The sequence below is a fragment of the Asterias rubens genome, unplaced genomic scaffold, assembly GCF_902459465.1.
Source record: "Asterias rubens unplaced genomic scaffold, eAstRub1.3, whole genome shotgun sequence".
In the NCBI taxonomy this organism is placed as follows: domain Eukaryota; kingdom Metazoa; phylum Echinodermata; class Asteroidea; order Forcipulatida; family Asteriidae; genus Asterias; species Asterias rubens.
In genome coordinates, this window is record NW_022985732.1 from 39,612 (window position 1) to 49,650 (window position 10,039).

A 10,039-nucleotide genomic window follows, 5' to 3' on the forward strand; every position below is an offset into this window, starting at 1 on the left:
CACACAATCATGAGTCGGTGAAATTCAAGAGGCGCAGGCAGGATGGAAGTTTGTGACAAAACGTTGTTGCTTTATTTTAGGCGTATTTGCAACGGTCTCCTTCACTTGTCTGCTCTCGCCGAATGCCAGTTAAAAGAATTGCAAGCGAATCTAGAATTGGAAACTTCAAACCAAAAACAATTCGCTAATCCCCCAGCAGCAACTTGTTTTTTTTTGCATCTTTGTGAGTGACAACTTTTGTAACGGTTCTATAATGATTATTAGTAGTATTTGGAAGGGATTTCTCGGTGTGTGGTTCGTATTTGGGGATATTGTTTGTTTAATTACATTATTTTGTTTATCCTGTTGCGCTTGGTATTTTCATAGAGTGGTATTTTTAACCAGAATCAAAATCATTTAATCAAAATCATCCAGCAAGTGCATCAATTAACCATCTAATGCAGGCTCATTAACTTTACGCGGGACTCTACAATCTGCCGACAGAGGGCGCGATTCCTATTTAAATACTTACTCAAGGCCGTGTCCGAAACGGCGACTTCGGCTACAGCTACGGCTAGATCGCGCGCGTCTGCCTATTCTTCAACACTGGTAGACGCGCTGATCTAGACGTAGCTGTAGCCGAAGTCGTCGTTTCGGACACGGCCTCAGATACCCTAAACCAAATTCAACGCTAAACGTATAGATGAAGTCGAGCTTGATAAATCACGTGTGTCCTCATTCAGAAACGCATGCGGTATCAGAATTTCTCAAAAACGTGGACGGAGAGGAGTGACTTGCTTCTTCGAGAGAATTTTGCCCGCATTTGGCTCCATTTTACCGTTTCCTGAAAAAGAAACAGTAGTTATGAAGTGCAAGACATGTGCTCACAAAGTAAATGCAAAAAGTAAGTTTGGAATATATATATTTATTGTGGAAACCGGAGCTTGTAAAGTTGTGTGTGATAACCCCCTTGACTTGTGCGTTATTTATAAAAGGGGTAGGCGGGGTCGGGACGTGGTCAAGGAGGCGGTGGGGAGGAGGCTGATGCATGATCGCAACACTCAGACTTTGAATATTAAACACATTAATGCAAATTCAGCTCAATGACTTTGAGTCTGATGATGTAAATGACCTGTGACTGATAATTTGTAGTTGACAAAAAATATTGACTATTTGTTTTGGATAACTTTCCGTATGGCGCCACCACTTTTTCACTCATTTTTACAAAAAGGGATATATCAATCAGGTAAATTAGATACTATATTATTTTATTTCGAATGAAAAAGTGGTGGCGCCATACGGAATCTTTTCCCTTTTTTTTTAGGATATAAAAATTACATTCCTTTCACAGATTTTCAACAAAATGTAACACTTGTGTAAAGTTGTTTTTATTAATATTATCAGTGATTTTTTTTTCTTTGTATATCACTACCAATTAATAGCACAGACAGCATTTTTTGAATGAATGAAAAGTCACTTATTGTCTTCCTTCTCATTACAGCTGCATTACATACATGGTGTGGTCTATCATTCATACCTGCGTCTCAACTCTCACAAGAATGTTGAAGGTCGTCAGGAGGTCGTCGACCAGAAAGACCTAGGACCACTGGTGAGTGAAACACTGGAGTTTTATCTTACATGTCTTAGGAATTGTCCAAATTGTTTAGGTTTATATCTTGATGTTTACATACAGAAATGTTTGTACATTATTGTTGGAAAAGTTTCTGTATGGCGCCACCACTTTTTCATTCGATATGAAATAATATAGTATCTTATTTACCTCAATGAGATATCCCTTTTTGTAAAAATGAGTGAAAAAGTGGTGGCGCCATACGGAAAGTTATCCCTTTATATTACTCTGAATTTTTAAAATTGGTTTATGAAAAAAAAGATGCACAATAGATGAAATTTATTAGGTGATTTATTGCATATGGTTTCTTTTGAAGAATATAACTCCCAAAATATTTAGGTACACCCTTTTGTTTTTCTTCAGGAAAGACACAAAAACGAATCAGTGTAATGGGTTTGCCACCTGTAGGGGGACCTCTGGTCAATTATGAAATGGTCTGAAAGAAAAAGGCACAATTTCGTTTTGAATAAAAGGTGGTTTATCATTTTGTAAATTTTTGAAAAATAGCAACCCCAAAGTTCTTTGTTGGTACTTGTTTATTTTATTTCAGAGGTTTTATCCCTCTGAAAACAGCAAAATTCAGTGATAAAGGTTCGCCAACCATAAGGAAACCTCTGGCCAATGTTTTAACTGTTTTAGTTGAAAAATGTACCACTTTGTTTTAACCCTTTCAATACCATTGTCGAGTTTACTCGACCGCGCAGTGCAAGCGCTTCCTTACCATTGTTCGAGAAAACTCGACCGTGCGTTGTGTAGTCGCTCCGTCCCAATGTCGAGAAAACTCGACAGAAAAAAGCCTTGCCTTTGAGAGATTGTATTTATTTTGTTTGGCGCCCTCTGTTGTTAGGTTTTATATAGACGGGTTGCTTGTTTACCAAGCATTGCAATGGTATGTATTGTATAGGGGGTCGCCATTATGATTTTCCGAGAAAAGTACGTTTGAAGATTTCACGCTTCTGTTTTTTGGGACAAAAATCACCATCATGTCTCCTCATTGCACGAAGGTTTTGGCTTATATGTTTGCCTATAGTGACTCTATAAAAAGACTTGGGAAGTTCTGAGAGAGAATCTAGTGAACATTTGGCAGCCAATCGTGGTATTTCGTGCCAAACATGCAGTCAGATGATGACAAAACCGGACTATATAACAACGGTAGCTAACTGGACCGAGCACATCACCCGTTCAACGTCGTGGGCTTGGGCGTGCATGGCGGGCGGGCCCCGACCGACTCGTGCTGGTCGAGGTGACCGTGGTAGCTGAACACTTTCAAAACAGATTTTTCAGCAAAATAGGTTCCGATTTTGGTACAAATGGAAATAGAAGCTTATAATAAAAACGATTATATTTTCTGAGTAGTTTTTACTTGAGTAACTTTTCTTGAGTAAAATTAGGTTGAAAATCTTGTCGTTTTTCTTGAGACAGAAATCCTGAATAAAAATAGAAGTAATTCGTTTAGCCAGAAATCTTGCAAACAAAATTAAGATAATAATATACAAATTTGACATCGTAGGAAAGGTTATTTCATATGCTACAAATTGCATGCACAAGATTTTCCAAATAATAATGTCTTCCCACAGAAATTCAAGATTGAAAACAGTACACACTGCAAACACTACTGCGTTATATTTTTTAGTGTGAAAAAATACGGTACACAGCATTGTGACCTTTGTCAACAATGCGGTATCCGGTTCGGCGCTTGCAATAAACAATGTGGTATTGAAAGGGTTAAAAGGCTTGGTAATTTGGTAATTTTTGAAAATTACCCTCCCCCTCCCCAAATATTTGGTCAGAAATAGTTTTGTTTTTTTATATTTAACTCGTAAGAAGAGCAACATTCAGTGATATGGGTTCGCCACCCGTAGGGAAACTTCTGGCAAATTTTTTAACTGTGTTTAGTACCACTTCATTTTAAAAGGCGATTTTTTTTTATAATTTGGTAGGTTTAGAAATTACCCTCTTCCCTCCCCAAATATTTGGTTAGAAATATTTGTTTTATTTCAGAAGGTTTATATTTAACCTTTAAGAAGAGCAACAATCAGTGATATGGGTTCGCCTCCCATAGGGAAACCGCTGGTAATTTTGTTAACTGTGTTTAATTGAAAAAAGTACCACTTCATTTTAAACGGTAATTTTTTTTATAATATGGTAATTTGGGAAAATTACCCCCCCCCCCAAATATTTGGTTAGAAACAGTTTTATATCGGAGGTTTTTTATTTAACTCTTTAGAAGAGCAAACTTAAGTGATATGGGTTCGCCACCCATAGTGAAACATTTGAAAAATTTGCCACTTCATATTAGGTGATTTATTTGGCAAGTCTTGAAAAATAAGCCCCACAATATTTGGTTTTATATTTTTAACTCTGAAACCAGAAGAGCAGAAATTCAGTAACAAAGGGTTCGCCACCCGTAAGGACAGCCCTAGCCAATATTTTGGAAAAGTTTGGAAAAAAAGCAAACCTTATATGTTGATGTATCGAAATCTTTACCTCTTATTGATTGATCGCTACTGTGCCAGGGATTTTGCTTCTTTCTGTTTTCTCAGCAAGTAGAACCAGTAGATCTGTTTTGCTGAAACTTTCACAGTTTTACTTCATCTTTCTATGTTTTGTCCATTAATCATTGAGAAACAAAACAAAAAAACTTATGGCCCTACCTTTTAGGCGTATTATCAATGCTTGGTTATTTTTCATCACTTCTTAATTTCATTTTTGTATCTGGTCTGGTTTCAGATTGACAGGGCATGTGCCAAGTGCCGTCACAATGGACTTCATTGCCACACCAGGCAAACACGATCAGCTGATGAAGGACAAACCGTCATCTATTTCTGCTCATCATGCAAGTAAGTTAATCACTACTTAAAGTCACCTGGAAATAGAATTTGTTTTCTTTCAAACATAAGAGTATATGCTTACGAACAATAAAACAATTTTTTTTAGTAATTGTTTATCACGATTTATATGTTTAAAAAATATATAAAGTTGTTTGGATGGCTGACTCCGCCTACCCCTTTTGTGACGTCAATCGAGGCAGACTTTGCCTGCAATGCGTATAGTAAACACACGTGTAAACACAAGTACATGTACGTCCAAGTCAAAAGTTGGTACATTTCAAAAAGTGTTTTTCTGCATTCATCAGCAATACACCTGGTCGGTGTTTTGTTTTGAATCGTACAAACTCACGACTTGGTCCGTAGATGTACTTTGCAATTGTGTTTACTCTACGCATTACAGGCAAAGTCTGCCTCGATTGACGTCACGAACAGCGCCCTCTCGGGTCGGGTCTACTCTTAAATTTGTAAATAACATAAGAACTGATTTTTTAAAACCTTAGTTAACTGTTTATTCACATTCCACTCATCAAAACACATATGTGTGACAAAAGCTTTATTTTGAAAAAATACCACTTCCAGGTGACTTTAAACCTGGTTCATACTTCCTGCAAATGCAAAGTGAATTGTGGCGACCCAGCCTTGTTTAGTTAACGAATGAATGTTTCAAAGAGGTTGAACACAGTTCAACTGTTGCGAGTGATTCATTGCGAGTTTGTGACAACAAAATTTGTTCGCATTTGCAGGAAGTATGAACTGGGCTTTAGGCTTGTAGATCCTTTTAGGTTTATCATACAGTTTCCATAGATTGCACAGGGGTAAGTAGGTACCTGTGAGGGCAGAGATGGTTCTTGTGATTTATTTATCACTACATATTTGGCTGCACAGGCAATTTCTGAGTTGGTTTGATGAATGAAATAAATGGTCCAATGATCAGGGGTAACATTGTTGAAGAGCCACAAGCGTCACTGAATGACGGATTTCAGTGCTACATGCGGATTAGTACAAGCAGAAATTCACTGTTCATATTATGACATGTGTGTAAACCCTTGTCGGAAGTGTCATGGCCAAGCGGTTAAGAGCATCAAGTTCAAACTCTGGTGTTTCTGATCAGCAGAGTGTGGGTTCGAATCCCCAGCCATGACACTTTTGTCCTTAAGCGAGACACTTAACCATTGCTTCGCCCTTCGGATTGGATGTAAAGCCGCAGGTCCCATTTAAAAGAACGCAGTGCATGCACTTATCGAAAAGAGAAGGGGTTCGCCCTGGTGTTCCTGGCTTTGGCTGCTGTATGCGCCGTAGCACCATGCCATTACATGGTGTGCTAAGGATTAGGTCTCATAATTTCAAAATCTTCATCCCACTCACCTTGCAGTAAAAATATTTGGCGCTTTGTATCCTTTGGAAAAGGCGCGTTATAAATACGTTTATTATTATAATTTTTAATATTGTTATTATTAAAGCACAATATGGTTACAAGTGCATCCATCAGCAAAACAGAAACCAACAAAACATGCAATTGGATCTTGCGAAGGATCTGCGGTGAACTTTACAAAGAGTTAAAGTAGTCTTATCTTGTTAGGACAAGTTACTCGTGTAACTTACGACTAGCCTCAAGTTAGGACCAGTCCTAACTCTTTGTGAAATCGACCCCCAGGATGGTTAAGTAATTTTTGTATATTTTTTTTTATATTTACAGGCATCAAGAGATTGAGTACTCCTGAAGATAATCAACATCTTCGGATCAGTCTACACTGAGAGGAACTCGAGGCAAGAGCTCACTGGAACAAGGAGATGAAATCACCACCGGCGACGACGACGACCCGTTGCCACAGAGATGTCTTACTGATGAGGAGGCAATTTTTTGGCTGTGTTTATTCATTGAAAAATGCACCATTACATAAAAGGTGATTTAAAAGTTTTGAAAAACAAGCCCCCAAATATTTGAATATTTTTATATTTTGAACTCTGAAAACAGAAGAGCAAAAATTCAGTGACAAAGGGTTCGCCACCCGTAAGAAAACCCCTGGCCGATTTTTTAACTGTGTTTGATTGAAAATTGCGCCACTTCAAATTGAAAGTTCACATTTGGTAAATTTTGAAAAATAACAGGAGATCCCTCCAAATATTTTGATATACAAATAGGTTCGTTTTATTTCAGAGGTTTTATATTTACCTGTGAATAAAGAGAGCAAAAATCAGTGACAGTTTGTAAGGAAATCCCTGGCCAATTATTTTTAAATGTTTGGGAAAAAAGCAAACATAGTTTGTTGATGTATCAAAATCTTTACCTTGGATGGATTCGTCGCTACTGTGACAGGGTTTGCTTTTTTCTGTTTTCTAAGCAAGTAGAACCAATAAACCTATTTTGCTGAACTTTTCACTGTTTTATTTCATCTTTCTAACCATTTGTGAAACCGACCCCAGGATGGTTAGGGTCAAAGGTTCATTTTTTAATGTAAAAGTAATTTTTTTATATTTACTGGCATCAAGAGATTGAGTACTCCTGAAGAGAATCAACATCTTCGGATCAGTCTACACTTATAGATCTCAAGACAAGAGCTCACTGGAACAAGGAGATGAAATCACCACTGGCGACGAGGACAACGATGACGACCTGATGCCACAGAGATGTCTTACTGATGAGGAGGCCGATTTTTGGACTGGTTTATTCATTGAAAAATGCGCCACTTCATATAAGGTGATTTATAAGTTTTGAAAAACAAGCCCCTTACGATTTGGTTTTATATCTTGAACTCTGAAAACAAAAGAGCAAAAATTCAGTGACAAAGGGTTCGCCACCCGTAAGGAAACCCCTGGCCGATTTTTTAACTGTGTGTGATTGAAAATTGCACCACTTCAAATTGAAAGTTGACATTTGGTAAATTTTGAAAAATAACAGGAAACCCCTCCAAATATTTTGATATACAAATAGGTTCGTTTTATTTCAGAGGTTTTATATTTTACCTGTGAAAACAGAGAGCAAAAAACTGTGACAGTCTGTAAGATAAACCCCTGGCCAATTATTTTTTAAATGTTTGGGGAAAAAGCAAACATAGTTTGTTGATGTATCGAAATCTTTACCTTGGATGGATTCATCGCTACTGTGACGGGGTTTTGCTTCTTTCTGTTTTCTAAGCAAGTAGAACCAATTAACCTATTTTGCTGAACTTTTCACTGTTTTATTTCATCTTTCTAACCATTTGTGAAATCGACCCCAGGATGGTTAGGGTCAAAGGTTCATTTTTTAATGTAAAAGTAATTTTTTTATATTTACAGGCATCAAGAGATTGAGTACTCCTGAAGAGAATCAACGTCTTCGGATCAGTCTACACTTATAGATCTCAAGACAAGAGCTCACTGGAACAAGGAGATGAAATCACCACCGGCGACGAGGACAACGATGACGACCTGATTCCACAGAGATGTCTTACTGATGAGGAGGCCGATTTTTGGACTGGTTTATTCATTGAAAAATGCGCCACTTCATATAAGGTGATTTATAAGTTTTGAAAAACAAGCCCCCTACTATTTGGTTTTATATCTTGAACTCTGAAAACAGAAGAGCAAAAATTCAGTGACAAAGGGTTCGCCACCCGTAAGGAAACCCCTGGCCGATTTTTTAACTGTGTTTGATTGAAAATTGCACCACTTCAAATTGAAAGTTGACATTTGGTAAATTTTGAAAAATAACAGGAAACCCCTCCAAATATTTTGATATACAAATAGGTTCATTTTATTTCAGAGGTTTTATATTTTACCTGTGAAAACAGAGAGCAAAAAACAGTGACAGTCTGTAAGATAAACCCCTGGCCAATTATTTTTTAAATGTTTGGGGAAAAAGCAAACATAGTTTGTTGATGTATCGAAATCTTTACCTTGGATGGATTCATCGCTACTGTGACGGGGTTTTGCTTCTTTCTGTTTTCTAAGCAAGTAGAACCAATTAACCTATTTTGCTGAACTTTTCACTGTTTTATTTCATCTTTCTAACCATTTGTGAAATCGACCCCAGGATGGTTAGGGTCAAAGGTTCATTTTTTAATGTAAAAGTAATTTTTTTATATTTACAGGCATCAAGAGATTGAGTACTCCTGAAGAGAATCAACATCTTCGGATCAGTCTACACTTATAGATCTCAAGACAAGAGCTCACTGGAACAAGGAGATGAAATCACCACCGGCGACGAGGACAACGATGACGACCTGATTCCACAGAGATGTCTTACTGATGAGGAGGCCGATTTTTGGACTGGTTTATTCATTGAAAAATGCGCCACTTCATATAAGGTGATTTATAAGTTTTGAAAAACAAGCCCCCTACTATTTGGTTTTATATTTTGAACTCTGAAAACAGAAGAGCAAAAATTCAGTGACAAAGGGTTCGCCACCCGTAAGGAAACCCCTGGCCGATTTTTTAACTGTGTTTGATTGAAAATTGCACCACTTCAAATTGAAAGTTGACATTTGGTAAATTTTGAAAAATAACAGGAAACCCCTCCAAATATTTTGATATACAAATAGGTTCGTTTTATTTCAGAGGTTTTATATTTTACCTGTGAAAACAGAGAGCAAAAAACAGTGACAGTCTGTAAGAAAACCCCTGGCCCATTATTTTTTAAATGTTTGGGGAAAAAGCAAACATAGTTTGTTGATGTATCGAAATCTTTACCTTGGATGGATTCATCGCTACTGTGACAGGGTTTTGCTTCTTTCTGTTTTCTAAGCAAGTAGAACCAATTAACCTATTTTGCTGAACTTTTCACTGTTTTATTTCATCTTTCTAACCATTTGTGAAATCGACCCCAGGATGGTTAGGGTCAAAGGTTCATTTTTTAATGTAAAAGTAATTTTTTTATATTTACAGGCATCAAGAGATTGAGTACTCCTGAAGAGAATCAACATCTTCGGATCAGTCTACACTTATAGATCTCAAGACAAGAGCTCACTGGAACAAGGAGATGAAATCACCACCGGCGACGAGGACAACGATGACGACCTGATTCCACAGAGATGTCTTACTGATGAGGAGGCCGATTTTTGGACTGGTTTATTTATTGAAAAATGCGCCACTTCATATAAGGTGATTTATAAGTTTTGAAAAACAAGCCCCCTACTATTTGGTTTTATATCTTGAACTCTGAAAACAGAAGAGCAAAAATTCAGTGACAAAGGGTTCGCCACCCGTAAGGAAACCCCTGGCCGATTTTTTAACTGTGTTTGATTGAAAATTGCACCACTTCAAATTGAAAGTTGACATTTGGTAAATTTTGAAAAATAACAGGAAACCCCTCCAAATATTTTGATATACAAATAGGTTCGTTTTATTTCAGAGGTTTTATATTTTACCTGTGAAAACAGAGCAAAAAACAGTGACAGTCTGTAAGAAAACCCCTGGCCAATTATTTTTTAAATGTTTGGGGAAAAAGCAAACATAGTTTGTTGATGTATCGAAATCTTTACCTTGGATGGATTCATCGCTACTGTGACGGGGTTTTGCTTCTTTCTGTTTTCTAAGCAAGTAGAACCAATTAACCTATTTTGCTGAAACTTTCACTGTTTTATTTCATCTTTCTAACCATTTGTGAAATCGACCCCAAGAT

At 37.2% G+C, this 10,039-nt stretch overlaps 1 long non-coding RNA gene across 1 annotated transcript; it reads left to right on the forward strand.

Annotated features, from left to right (window-relative positions):
* The first annotated feature begins 843 nt into the window (after nt 1-843).
* LOC117306481 lies at nt 844-4,444 on the forward strand. Its single transcript, XR_004520938.1, has 3 exons — nt 844-883; nt 1,481-1,588; nt 4,340-4,444. It is a non-coding gene; the product is annotated as an uncharacterized LOC117306481 (long non-coding RNA).
* Nucleotides 4,445-10,039: the final 5,595 nt, after the last annotated feature.